The sequence below is a fragment of the Schistocerca gregaria genome, unplaced genomic scaffold (genome assembly GCF_023897955.1).
Source record: "Schistocerca gregaria isolate iqSchGreg1 unplaced genomic scaffold, iqSchGreg1.2 ptg000174l, whole genome shotgun sequence".
In the NCBI taxonomy this organism is placed as follows: Eukaryota; Metazoa; Arthropoda; class Insecta; order Orthoptera; family Acrididae; genus Schistocerca; species Schistocerca gregaria.
Window position 1 is genome coordinate 2295439 of NW_026061726.1, and position 15143 is coordinate 2310581.

The 15143-nt window shown below is 49.2% G+C and overlaps 1 non-coding gene across 1 annotated transcript; it reads right to left on the reverse strand.

Annotated features, from left to right (window-relative positions):
- Window positions 1-14425: 14425 nt before the first annotated feature.
- Trnaa-ggc (transfer RNA alanine (anticodon GGC)) lies at window positions 14426-14497 on the reverse strand. Its single transcript has one exon. It is a non-coding gene; the product is annotated as a tRNA-Ala (tRNA).
- Between the last annotated feature and the right edge of the window lie 646 nt (window positions 14498-15143).

A 15143-nucleotide genomic window follows, 5' to 3' on the forward strand; every position in this document is an offset into this window, starting at 1 on the left:
TATAACGTCGAAAATAGAATTCGGACACCGCTCTGAGTAAGACCAACGTGTTGTCCACCCTCTAGACTTCAATGAGGTTAAGCCGCGATACCTAAGACAGATCTGCACTCGATGACACCTCGAAAACAGCCGGTCCCCACACTAACATCTTGCTCTCCTTACGTCAGTATACATCATATCAGTCTGTGACGCTGGCTTTGCAACATCTTGCGTGCCTTTAGGTTCGCCGCGACCAAAACTTACCATGCACTGACCACAAAAAATGGAGCCGCCGCGGCTTGAACCCTGGAGCTTTCACATGCCAAGCGAACGCTCTACCAACTGAGCTTCGCCCCATGCACGAGCAAATTGCGCTATTCCCCATTCTTTGCGACTCAGATGCGCACTGACACGATGGTTGGTTAGTTTGTAGCGGTGAAGAGAGGAGAGTACAAAGGCGCGGACCCGTTCATATACACAACAGTTCCAAGTAGTTTCGATGCTCTGGTATTACAAATGCAAATTCCGTCTGTTTTTAACGTCTTAAATTGAAAGAGCCGTCACAAATTGCTCCGTTTTCACTCCTTGTCGACACTCATACAGCACCTGAGGTAACAAACACATCTCGAGCCCCGTTGTGCACTCCATTATTCATGCCAACTCAGTGCCTCGCTCTTTACTACTGTGTACCAATCTTGTCGCCCAACTGCAAAACACTGGGCCACAACAAGTTTCCGCGTCTCCATTGCACTGCGCATACTACGAAACGCTCCCCAAACTTGGCACTCACCCTCGCAGCCGACTTTTCCGACTTTCCACGACGCTCACGCAACGCTCACGCTAGTGACAGCATTATTTATAGTTCGACGTCGCGCCAAAGCGAATGAGCACATTTCGCCTACGGCTTAGGCCGCCCTCCTAGTGTGGCTGCTCGGTGTGTGCAGGCAGCGAGGGTCTGCAAGCTTCCTGTGTTCGCACCTATGTCACCTGTGCTTGCTTGTCAGAGACAGACTATCGCAAAACATACAACTCACTCCATGAATTGATTGCTACGGCATCTGTTATCAGCAGTCACAACTAGCAACACCAGTAGCAGCTGACTGCACGCAAAGAATAGGAATGTGCAGTGGGATTTACGTGAACTCAGCGCAAGGCAGATCTTTCCGACATAGGCTTAAGAATCTTACGGGAACACTTGTACTGTTTCTAAATTAAGTGTAGGCGTGGGAGTAGGGTGCTTCCTGCGCACTAATAACAGCACGCTTGTCAATTGTGGATGCTAATCATTCGCTTGTATCTTCCTAGACACATCTGCTGGTTGTGAATTATTCCACTTGCATGGCAAGGTGCGCATGTAGGTGTGTTAAAAATTCTGGAGGCACTGGGTATTGATCCCAGTACCTCTCGCATACTAAGCGAGCGCTCTACCATCTGAGCTACGCCCGCCCCCCGGAAGACTAAGGGTGCTACATACAGCCATATAGACTACACAGACCCTTGCACTCCCATTATTCAGCAGACAAACACCACTCTCTATGTATCCGTTAGGGTGTCTTTCAGGTTTCGAGCATTCTGTATCGAATCGTAGTTGGCCACAATGAAAGTGGCACGTATAACGTCGAAAATAGAATTCGGACACCGCTCTGAGTAAGACCAACGTGTTGTCCACCCTCTAGACTTCAATGAGGTTAAGCCGCGATACCTAAGACAGATCTGCACTCGATGACACCTCGATAACAGCCGGTCCCCACACTTACATCTTGCTCTCCTTACGTCAGTATACATCATATCAGTCTGTGACGCTGGCTTTGCAACATCTTGCGTGCCTTTAGGTTCGCCGCGACCAACACTTACCATGCACTGACCACAAGAAATGGAGCCGCCGCGGCTTGATCCCTGGACCTTTCACATGCCAAGCGTACGCTCTACCAACTGAGCTACGCCCCATGCACGAGTAAACTGCGCTATTCCCCATTCTTTGCGACTCAGATGCGCACGGACACGATGGTTGGTTGGTTTGTAGCGGTGAAGAGAGCAGGGTACAAAGGCGCGGACCCGTTCATATACACAAAATTTCCAAGTAGTTTCGATGCTCTGGTATTACAAATGCAAATTCCGTCTGTTTTTAACGTCTTAAATTGAAAGAGCCGTCACAAATTGCTCCGTTTTCACTCCTTGTCGACAATCATACAGCACCTGAGGTAACAAACACATCTCGAGCCCCATTGTGCACTCCATTATTCATGCCAACTCAGTGCCTCGCTCTTTACTACTGTGTACCAATCTTGTCGTCCAACTGCAAAACACTGGGCCACAACAAGTTTCCGCGTCTCCATTGCACTGCGCATACTACGAAAAGCTCCCCAAACTTGGCACTCACCCTCGCAGCCGACTTTTCCGACTTTCCACGACGCTCACGCTAGTGACAGCATTATTTATAGTTCGACGTCGCGCCAAAGCGAATGAGCACATTTCGCCTACGGCTTAGGCCGCCCTCCTATTGTGGCTGCTCGGTGTCTGCAGGCAGCGAGGGTCTGCAAGCTTCCCGTGTTCGCACCTATGTCACCTGTGCTTGCTTGTCAGAGACAGACTATCGCAAAACATACAACTCACTCCATGAATTGATTGCTACGGCATCTGTTATCAGCTGTCACAACTAGCAACACCAGTATCAGCTGACTGCACGCAAAGAATAGGAATGTGCAGTGGGATTTACGTGAACTGGGCGCAAGACAGATCTTTCCGACATAGGCTTGAGAATCTTACGGGAACACTTGTACTGTTTCTAAATTAAGTGTAGGCGTGGGAGGAGGGTGCTTCCTGCGCACTAATAACACCACGCTTGTCAATTGTGGATGCTAATCATTCGCTTGTATCTTCCTAGACACATCTCCTGGTTGTGAATTATTCCACTTGCATGGCAAGCTGCGCATGTAGGTGTGTTAAACTTTCTGGAGGCACTGGGTGTTGATCCCAGTACCTCTCGCATACTAAGCGAGCGCTCTAACATCTGAGCTACGCCCGCCCGCCCGAAGACTAATGGTGCTTCATACAGCCATATAGACGACACAGACCCTTGCACTCCCATTATTCAGCAGACAAACACTACTCTCTATGTATCCGTTAGGGTGTCTTTCAGGTTTCGTGCATTCTGTATCGAATCGTAGTTGGCCACAATGAAAGTGGCACGTATAACGTCGAAAATAGAATTCGGACACCGCTCTGAGTAAGACCAACGTGTTGTCCACCCTCTAGACTTCAATGAGGTTAAGCCGCGATACCTAAGACAGATCTGCACTCGATGACACCTCGATAACAGCCGGTCCCCACACTTACATCTTGCTCTCCTTACGCCAGTATACATCATATCAGTCTGTGACGCTGGCTTTGCAACATCTTGCGTGCCTTTAGGTTCGCCGCGACCAACACTTACCATGCACTGACCACAAAAAATGGAGGCGCCGCAGCTTGAACCCTGGACTTTTCACATGCCAAGCGAACGCTCTACCAACTGAGCTACGGCCCATGCACGAGCAAACTGCGCTATTCCCCATTCTTTGCGACTCAGATGCGCACGGACACGATGGTTGGTTGGTTTGTAGCGGTGAAGGGAGCAGAGTACAAAGGCGCGGACCCGTTCATATACACAAAAGTTCCAAGTAGTTTCGATGCTCTGGTATTACAAATGCAAATTCCGTCTGTTTTTAACGTCTTAAATTGAAAGAGCCGTCACAAATTGCTCCGTTTTCACTCCTTGTCGACAATCATACAGCACCTGAGGTAACAAACACATCTCCAGCCCCGTTGTGCACTCCATTATTCATGCCAACTCAGTGCCTCGCTCTTTACTACTGTGTACCAATCTTGTCGTCCAACTGCAAAACACTGGGCCACAACAAGTTTCCGCGTCTCCATTGCACTGCGCATACTACGAAACGCTCCCCAAACTTGGCACTCACCCTCGCAGCCGACTTTTCCGACTTTCCACGACGCTCACGCTAGTGACAGCGTTATTTATAGTTCGACGTCGCGCCAAAGCGAATGAGCACATTTCGCCTACGGCTTAGGCCGCCCTCCTAGTGTGGCTGCTCGGTGTCTGCAGGCAGCGAGGGTCTGCAAGCTTCCCGTGTTCGCACCTATATCACCTGTGATTGCTTGTCAGAGACAGACTATCGCAAAACATACAACTCACTCCATGAATTGATTGCTACGGCATCTGTTATCAGCAGTCACAACTAGCAACACCAGTAGCTGCTGACTGCACGCAAAGAATATGAATGTGCAGTGGGATTTACGTGAACTCAGCGCAAGGCAGATCTTTCCGACATAGGCTTGAGAATCTTACGGGAACACTTGTACTGTTTCTAAATTAAGTGTAGGCGTGGGAGGAGGGTGCTTCCTGCGCACTAATAACACCACGCTTGTCAATTGTGGATGCTAATCATTCGCTTGTATCTTCCTAGACACATCTGCTGGTTGTGAATTATTCCACTTGCATGGCAAGGTGCGCATGTAGGTGTGTTAAAAATTCTGGAGGCACTGGGTATTGATCCCAGTACCTCTCGCATACTAGGCGAGCGCTGTACCATCTGAGCTACGCCCGCCCCCCCGAAGACTAATGGTGCTACATACAGCCATATAGACGACACAGACCCTTGCACTCCCATTATTCAGCAGACAAACACTATTCTCTATGTATCCGTTAGGGTGTCTTTCAGGTTTCGTGCATTCTGTATCGAATCGTAGTTGGCCACAATGAAAGTGGCACGTATAACGTCGAAAATAGAATTCGGACACCGCTCTGAGTAAGACCAACGTGTTGTCCACCCTCTAGACTTCAATGAGGTTAAGCCGCGATACCTAAGACAGATCTGCACTCGATGACACCTCGAAAACAGCCGGTCCCCACACTTACATCTTGCTCTCCTTACGTCAGTATACATCATATCAGTCTGTGACGCTGGCTTTGCAACATCTTGCGTGCCTTTAGGTTCGCCGCGACCAAAACTTACCATGCACTGACCACAAAAAATGGAGCCGCCGCGGCTTGAACCCTGGACCTTTCACATGCCAAGCGGACGCTCTACCAACTGAGCTACGCCCCATGCACGAGCAAATTGCGCTATTCCCCATTCTTTGCGACTCAGATGCGCACTGACACGATGGTTCGTAGGTTTGTAGCGGTGAAGAGAGCAGAGTACAAAGGCGCGGACCCGTTCATATCCACAAAAGTTCCAAGTAGTTTCGATGCTCTGGTATTACAAATGCAAATTCCGTCTGTTTTTAACGTCTTAAATTGAAAGAGCCGTCACAAATTGCTCCGTTTTCACTCCTTGTCGACAATCATACAGCACCTGAGGTAACAAACACATCTCGAGCCCCGTTGTGCACTCCATTATTCATGCCAACTCAGTGCCTCGCTCTTTACTACTGTGTACCAATCTTGTCGTCCAACTGCAAAACACTGGGCCACAACAAGTTTCCGCGTCTCCATTGCACTGCGCATACTACGAAACGCTCCCCAATGTTGGCACTCACCCTCGCAGCCGACTTTTCCGACTTTCCACGACGCTCACGCTAATGACAGCATTATTTATAGTTCGACGTCGCGCCAAAGCGAATGAGCACATTTCGCCTACGGCTTAGGCCGCCCTCCTAGTGTTGCTGCTCGGTGTCTGCAGGCAGCGAGGGTCTGCAAGCTTCCCGTGTTCGCACCTATGTCACCTGTGCTTGCTTGTCAGAGACAGACTATCGCAAAACATACAACTCACTCCATGAATTGATTGCTACGGCATCTGTTATCAGCAGTCACAACTAGCAACACCAGTAGCAGCTGACTGCACGCAAAGAATAGGAATGTGCAGTGGGATTTACGTGAACTCAGCGCAAGGCAGATCTTTCCGACATAGGCTTGAGAATCTTACGGGAACACTTGTACTGTTTCTAAATTAACTGTAGGCGTGGGAGGAGGGTGCTTCCTGCGCACTAATAATAGCACGCTTGTCAATTGTAGATGCTAATCATTCGCTTGTATCTTCCTAGACACATCTGCTGGTTGTGAATTATTCCACTTGCATGGCAAGGTGCGCTTGTAGGTGTGTTAAAGATTCTGGAGGCACTGGGTATTGATCCCAGTACCTCTCGCATACTAAGCGAGCGCTCTACCATCTGAGCTACGCCCGCCCCCCCAAAGACTAATGGTTCTACATACAGCCATATAGACGACACAGACCCTTGCACTCCCATTATTCAGCAGACAAACACTACTCTCTATGTATCCGTTAGGGTGTCTTTCAGGTTTCGTGTATTCTGTATCGAATCGTAGTTGGCCACAATGAAAGTGGCACGTATAACGTCGAAAATAGAATTCGGACACCGCTCTGAGTAAGACCAACGTGTTGTCCACCCTCTAGACTTCAATGAGGTTAAGCCGCGATACCTAAGACAGATCTGCACTCGAAGACACCTCGATAACAGCCGGTCCCCACACTTACATCTTGCTCTCCTTACGTCAGTATACATCATATCAGTCTGTGACGCTGGCTTTGCAACATCTTGTGTGCCTTTAGGTTCGCCGCGACCAACACTTACCATAAAAAATGGAGGCGCCGGGGCTTGAACCCTGGACCTTTCACATGCCATGCGAACGCTCTACCAACTGAGCTACGCCCCATGCACGAGCAATCTGCGCTGTTCCCCATTCTTTGCGACTCAGATTCGCACGGACACGATGGGTGGTTGGTCTGTAGCGGTGAAGGGAGCAGAGTACAAAGGCGCGGACCCGTTCATATACACAAAAGTTCCAAGTAGTTTCCATGCTCTGGTATTACAAATGCAAATTCCGTCTGTTTTTTAACGTCTTAAATTGAAAGAGACGTCTCAAATTGCTCCGTTTTCACTCCTTGTCGACAATCATACAGCACCTGAGGTAACAAACACATCTCGAGCCCCATTGTGCACTCCATTATTCATGCACCTGAGGTAACAAACACATCTCGAGCCCCATTGTGCACTCCATTATTCATGCCAACTCAGTGCCTCGCTCGTTACTACTGTGTACCATTCCTGTCGTCCAACTGCAAAACACTGGGCCACAACAAGTTTCCGCGTCTCCATTGCACTGCGCATACTACGAAACGCTCCCCAAACTTGGCACTCACCCTCGCAGCCGACTTTTCCGACTTTCCACGACGCTCACGCTAGTGACAGCATTATTTATAGTTCGACGTCGCGCCAAAGCGAATGAGCACATTTCGCCTACGGCTTAGGCCGCCCTCCTAGTGTGGCTGCTCGGTGTCTGCAGGCTGCGAGGGTCTGCAAGCTTCCTGTGTTCGCACCTATGTCACCTGTGCTTGCTTGTCAGAGACAGACTATCGCAAAACATACAACTCACTCCATGAATTGATTGCTACGGCATCTGTTATCAGCAGTCACAACTAGCAACACCAGTAGCAGCTGACTGCACGCAAAGAATAGGAATGTGCAGTGGGATTTACGTGAACTCAGCGCAAGGCAGATCTTTCCGACATGGGCTTGAGAATCTTACGGGAACACTTGTACTGTTTCTAAATTAAGTGTAGGCGTGGGAGGAGGGTGCTTCCTGCGCACTAATAACAGCACGCTTGTCAATTGTGGATGCTAATCATTCGCTTGTATCTTCCTAGACACATCTGCTGGTTGTGAATTATTCCACTTGCATGGCAAGGTGCGCATGTAGGTGTGTTAAAAATTCTGGAGGCACTGGGTATTGATCCCAGTACCTATCGCATACTAAGCGAGCGCTCTACCATCTGAGCTACACAGGCCCCCCCGAATACTAATTGTGCTACATACAGCCATATAGACGACACAGACCCTTACACTCCCATTATTCAGCAGACAAACACTACTCTCTATGTATCCGTTAGGGTGTCTTTCAGGTTTCGTGCATTCTGTATCGAATCGTAGTTGGCCACAATGAAAGTGGCACGTATAACGTCGAAAATAGAATTCGGACACCGCTCTGAGTAAGACCAACGTGTTGTCCACCCTCTAGACTTCAGTGAGGTTAAGCCGCGATACCTAAGACAGATCTGAACTCGATGACACCTCGATAACAGCCGGTCCCCACACTTACATCTTGCTCTCCTTACGTCAGTATACATCATATCAGTCTGTGACGCTGGCTTTGCAACATCTTGCGTGCCTTTAGGTTCGCCGCGACCAACACTTACCATGCACTGACTACAAAAAATGGAGGCGCCGCGGCTTGAACCCTGGACCTTTCACATGCCAAGCGAACGCTCTACCAACTGAGCTACGCCCCATGCACGAGCAAACTGCGCTATTCCCCATTCTTTGCGACTCAGATGCGCACGGACACGATGGTTGGTTGGTTTGTAGCGGTGAAGGGAGCAGAGTACAAAGGCGCGGACCCGTTCATATACACAAAGGTTCCAAGTAGTTTCCATGCTCTGGTATTACAAATGCAAATTCCGTCTGTTTTTAACGTCTTAAATTGAAAGAGCCGTCACAAATTGCTCCGTTTTCACTCCTTGTCGACAATCATACAGCACCTGAGGTAAGAAACACATCTCGAGCCCCATTGTGCACTCCATTATTCATGCCAACTCAGTGCCTCGCTCTTTACTACTGTGTACCAATCTTGTCGTCCAACTGCAAAACACTGGGCCACAACAAGTTTCCGCGTCTCCATTGCACTGCGCATACTACGAAACGCTCCCCAAACTTGGCACTCACCCTCGCAGCCGACTTTTCCGACTTTCCACGACGCTCACGCTAGTGACAGCATTATTTATAGTTCGACGTCGCGCCAAAGCGAATGAGCACATTTCGCCTACGGCTTAGGCCGCCCTCCTAGTGTGGCTGCTCGGTGTCTGCAGGCAGCGAGGGTCTGCAAGCTTCCTGTGTTCGCACCTATGTCACCTGTGCTTGCTTGTCAGAGACAGACTATCGCAAAACATACAACTCACTCCATGAATTGATTGCTACGGCATCTGTTATCAGCAGTCACAACTAGCAACACCAGTAGCAGCTGACTGCACGCAAAGAATAGGAATGTGCAGTGGGATTTACGTGAACTCGGCGCAAGGCAGATCTTTCCGACATTGGCTTGAGAAGTGTACTCGTGGGAGGAGGGTGCTTCCTGCGCACTAATAACAGCACGCTTGTCAATTGTGGATGCTAATCATTCGCTTGTATCTTCCTAGACACATCTGCTGGTTGTGAATTATTCCACTTGCATGGCAAGGTGCGCATGTAGGTGTGTTAAAAATTCTGGAGGCACTGGGTATTGATCCCAGTGCCTCTCGCATACTAAGCGAGCGCTCTACCATCTGAGGTACGCAGGCCCCCCCGAAGACTAATGGTGCTACATACAGCCATATAGACGACACAGACCCTTGCACTCCCATTATTCAGCAGACAAACACTACTCTCTATGTATCCGTTAGGGTGTCTTTCAGGTTTCGTGCATTCTGTATCGAATCGTAGTTGGCCACAATGAAAGTGGCACGTATAACGTCGAAAATAGAATTCGGACACCGCTCTGAGTAAGACCAACGTGTTGTCCACCCTCTAGACTTCAATGAGGTTAAGCCGCGATACCTAAGACAGATCTGCACTCGAAGACACCTCGATAACAGCCGGTCCCCACACTTACATCTTGCTCTCCTTACGTCAGTATACATCATATCAGTCTGTGACGCTGGCTTTGCAACATCTTGTGTGCCTTTAGGTTCGCCGCGACCAACACTTACCATAAAAAATGGAGGCGCCGGGGCTTGAACCCTGGACCATTCACATGCCATGCGAACGCTCTACCAACTGAGCTACGCCCCATGCACGAGCAAACTGCGCTGTTCCCCATTCTTTGCGACTCAGATTCGCACGGACACGATGGGTGGTTGGTCTGTAGCGGTGAAGGGAGCAGAGTACAAAGGCGCGGACCCGTTCATATACACAAAAGTTCCAAGTAGTTTCCATGCTCTGGTATTACAAATGCAAATTCCGTCTGTTTTTAACGTCTTAAATTGAAAGAGACGTCACAAATTGCTCCGTTTTCACTCCTTGTCGACAATCATACAGCACCTGAGGTAACAAACACATCTCGAGCCCCATTGTGCACTCCATTATTCATGCCAACTCAGTGCCTCGCTCGTTACTACTGTGTACCATTCTTGTCGTCCAACTGCAAAACACTGGGCCACAACAAGTTTCCGCGTCTCCATTGCACTGCGCATACTACGAAACGCTCCCCAAACTTGGCACTCACCCTCGCAGCCGACTTTTCCGACTTTTCCAAACGCTCACGCTAGTGACAGCATTATTTATAGTTCGACGTCTCGCCAAAGCGAATGAGCACATTTCGCCAACGGCTTAGGCCGCCCTCCTAGTGTGGCTGCTCCGTGTCTGCAGGCAGCGAGGGTCTGCAAGCTTCCTGTGTTCGCACCTATGTCACCTGTGCTTGCTTGTCAGAGACAGACTATCGCAAAACATACAACTCACTCCATGAATTGATTGCTACGGCATCTTTTATCAGCAGTCACAACTAGCAACACCAGTAGCAGCTGACTGCACGCAAAGAATAGGAATGTGCAGTGGGATTTACGTGAACTCAGCGCAAGGCAGATCTTTCCGACATGGGCTTGAGAATCTTACGGGAACACTTGTACTGTTTCTAAATTAAGTGTAGGCGTGGGAGGAGGGTGCTTCCTGCGCACTAATAACAGCACGCTTGTCAATTGTGGATGCTAATCATTCGCTTGTATCTTCCTAGACACATCTGCTGGTTGTGAATTATTCCACTTGCATGGCAAGGTGCGCATGTAGGTGTGTTAAAAGTTCTGGAGGCACTGGGTATTGATCCCAGTGCCTCCCGCATACTAAGTGAGCGCTCTACCATCTGAGCTACGCAGGCCCCCCCGAAGACTAATGGTGCTACATACAGCCATATAGACGACACAGACCCTTGCACTCCCATTATTCAGCAGACAAACACTACTCTCTATGTATCCGTTAGGGTGTCTTTCAGGTTTCGTGCATTCTGTATCGAATCGTAGTTGGCCACAATGAAAGTGGCACGTATAACGTCGAAAATAGAATTCGGACACCGCTCTGAGTAAGACCAACGTGTTGTCCACCCTCTAGACTTCAATGAGTTTAAGCCGCGATACCTAAGACAGATCTGCACTCGAAGACACCTCGATAACAGCCGGTCCCCACACTTACATCTTGCTCTCCTTACGTCAGTATACATCATATCAGTCTGTGACGCTGGCTTTGCAACATCTTGTGTGCCTTTAGGTTCGCCGCGACCAACACTTACCATAAAAAATGGAGGAGCCGGGGCTTGAACCCTGGACCTTTCACATGCCATGCGAACGCTCTACCAACTGAGCTACGCCCCATGCACGAGCAAACTGCGCTGTTCCCCATTCTTTGCGACTCAGATTCGCACGGACACGATGGGTGGTTGGTCTGTAGCGGTGAAGGGAGCAGAGTACAAAGGCGCGGACCCGTTCATATACACAAAAGTTCCAAGTAGTTTCCATGCTCTGGTATTACAAATGCAAATTCCGTCTGTTTTTAACGTCTTAAATTGAAAGAGACGTCACAAATTGCTCCGTTTTCACTCCTTGTCGACAATCATACAGCACCTGAGGTAACAAACAAATCTCGAGCCCCATTGTGCACTCCATTATTCATGCCAACTCAGTGCCTCGCTCGTTACTACTGTGTACCATTCTTGTCGTCCAACTGCAAAACACTGGGCCACAACAAGTTTCCGCGTCTCCATTGCACTGCGCATACTACGAAACGCTCCCCAAACTTGGCACTCACCCTCGCAGCCGACTTTTCCGACTTTTCCAAACGCTCACGCTAGTGACAGCATTATTTATAGTTCGACGTCTCGCCAAAGCGAATGAGCACATTTCGCCAACGGCTTAGGCCGCCCTCCTAGTGTGGCTGCTCCGTGTCTGCAGGCAGCGAGGGTCTGCAAGCTTCCTGTGTTCGCACCTATGTCACCTGTGCTTGCTTGTCAGAGACAGACTATCGCAAAACATACAACTCACTCCATGAATTGATTGCTACGGCATCTTTTATCAGCAGTCACAACTAGCAACACCAGTAGCAGCTGACTGCACGCAAAGAATAGGAATGTGCAGTGGGATTTACGTGAACTCAGCGCAAGGCAGATCTTTCCGACATGGGCTTGAGAATCTTACGGGAACACTTGTACTGTTTCTAAATTAAGTGTAGGCGTGGGAGGAGGGTGCTTCCTGCGCACTAATAACAGCACGCTTGTCAATTGTGGATGCTAATCATTCGCTTGTATCTTCCTAGACACATCTGCTGGTTGTGAATTATTCCACTTGCATGGCAAGGTGCGCATGTAGGTGTGTTAAAAGTTCTGGAGGCACTGGGTATTGATCCCAGTGCCTCCCGCATACTAAGTGAGCGCTCTACCATCTGAGCTACGCAGGCCCCCCCGAAGACTAATGGTGCTACATACAGCCATATAGACGACACAGACCCTTGCACTCCCATTATTCAGCAGACAAACACTACTCTCTATGTATCCGTTAGGGTGTCTTTCAGGTTTCGTGCATTCTGTATCGAATCGTAGTTGGCCACAATGAAAGTGGCACGTATAACGTCGAAAATAGAATTCGGACACCGCTCTGAGTAAGACCAACGTGTTGTCCACCCTCTAGACTTCAATGAGTTTAAGCCGCGATACCTAAGACAGATCTGCACTCGAAGACACCTCGATAACAGCCGGTCGCCACACTTACATCTTGCTCTCCTTACGTCAGTATACATCATATCAGTCTGTGACGCTGGCTTTGCAACATCTTGTGTGCCTTTAGGTTCGCCGCGACCAACACTTACCATAAAAAATGGAGGCGCCGCGGCTTGAACCATGGACTTTTCACATGCCATGCGAACGCTCTACCAACTGAGCTACGCCCCATGCACGAGCAAACTGCGCTGTTCCCCATTCTTTGCGACTCAGATTCGCACGGACACGATGGGTGGTTAGTCTGTAGCGGTGAAGGGAGCAGAGTACAAAGGCGCGGACCCGTTCATATACACAAAAGTTCCAAGTAGTTTCCATGCTCTGGTATTACAAATGCAAATTCCGTCTGTTTTTAAGGTCTTAAATTGAAAGAGACGTCACAAATTGCTCCGTTTTCACTCCTTGTCGACAATCATACAGCACCTGAGGTAACAAACACATCTCGAGCCCCATTGTGCACTCCATTATTCATGCCAACTCAGTGCCTCGCTCGTTACTACTGTGTACCATTCTTGTCGTCCAACTGCAAAACACTGGGCCACAACAAGTTTCCGCGTCTCCATTGCACTGCGCATACTACGAAACGCTCCCCAAACTTGGCACTCACCCTCGCAGCCGACTTTTCCGACTTTCCAAACGCTCACGCTAGTGACAGCATTATTTATAGTTCGACGTCTCGCCAAAGCGAACGAGCACATTTCGCCAACGGCTTAGGCCGCCCTCCTAGTGTGGCTGCTCCATGTCTGCAGGCAGCGAGGGTCTGCAAGCTTCCTGTGTTCGCACCTATGTCACCTGTGCTTGCTTGTCAGAGACAGACTATCGCAAAACATACAACTCACTCCATGAATTGATTGCTACGGCATCTGTTATCAGCAGTCACAACTAGCAACACCAGTAGCAGCTGACTGCACGCAAAGAATAGGAATGTGCAGTGGGATTTACGTGAACTCAGCGCAAGGCAGATCTTTCCGACATGGGCTTGAGAATCTTACGGGAACACTTGTACTGTTTCTAAATTAAGTGTAGGCGTGGGAGGAGGGTGCTTCCTGCGCACTAATAACAGCACGCTTGTCAATTGTGGATGCTAATCATTCGCTTGTATCTTCCTAGACACATCTGCTGGTTGTGAATTATTCCACTTGCATGGCAAGGTGCGCATGTAGGTGTGTTAAAAATTCTGGAGGCACTGGGTATTGATCCCAGTACTTCTCGCATACTAAGCGAGCGCTCTACCATCTGAGCTACGCCATATAGACGACACAGAACCTTACACTCCCATTATTCAGCAGACAAACACTACTCTCTATGTATCCGTTAGGGTGTCTTTTAGGTTTCGTGCATTCTGTATCGAATCGTAGTTGGCCACAATGAAAGTGGCACGTATAACGTCGAAAATAGAATTCGGACACCGCTCTGAGTAAGACCAACGTGTTGTCCACCGTCTAGACTTCAATGAGGTTAAGCCGCGATACGTAAGACAGATCTGAACTCGATGACACCTCGATAACAGCCGGTCCCCACACTTACATCTTGCTCTCCTTACGTCAGTATACATCATATCAGTCTGTGACGCTGGCTTTGCAACATCTTGCGTGCCTTTAGGTTCGCCGCGACCAACACTTACCATGCACTGACTACAAAAAATTGAGGCGCCGCGGCTTGAACCTGGACCTTTCACATGCCAAGCGAACGCTCTACCAACTGAGCTACGCCCCATGCACGAACAAACTGCGCTATTCCCCATTCTTTGCGACTCAGATGCGCACGGACACGATGGTTGGTTGGTTTGTAGCGGTGAAGGGAGCAGAGTACAAAGGCGCGGACACGTTCATATACACAAAATTTCCAAGTAGTTTCCATGCTCTGGTATTACAAATGCAAATTCCGTCTGTTTTTAACGTCTTAAATTGAAAGAGCCGTCACAAATTGCTCCGTTTTCACTCCTTGTCGACAATCATACAGCACCTGAGGTAACAAACACATCTCGAGCCCCATTGTGCACTCCATTATTCATGCCAACTCAGTGCCTCGCTCTTTACTACTGTGTACCAATCTTGTCGTCCAACTGCAAAACACTGGGCCACAACAAGTTTCCGCGTCTCCATTGCACTGCGCATACTACGAAACGCTCCCCAAACTTGGCACTCACCCTCGCAGCCGACTTTTCCGACTTTCCACGACGCTTACGCAACGCTCACGCTAGTGACAGCATTATTTATAGTTCGACGTCGCGCCAAATCGAATGAGCACATTTCGCCTACGGCTTAGGCTGCCCTCCTAGTGTGGCTGCTCCATGTCTGCAGGCAGCGAGGGTCTGCAAGCTTCCTGTGTTCGCACCTATGTCACCTGTGCTTGCTTGTCA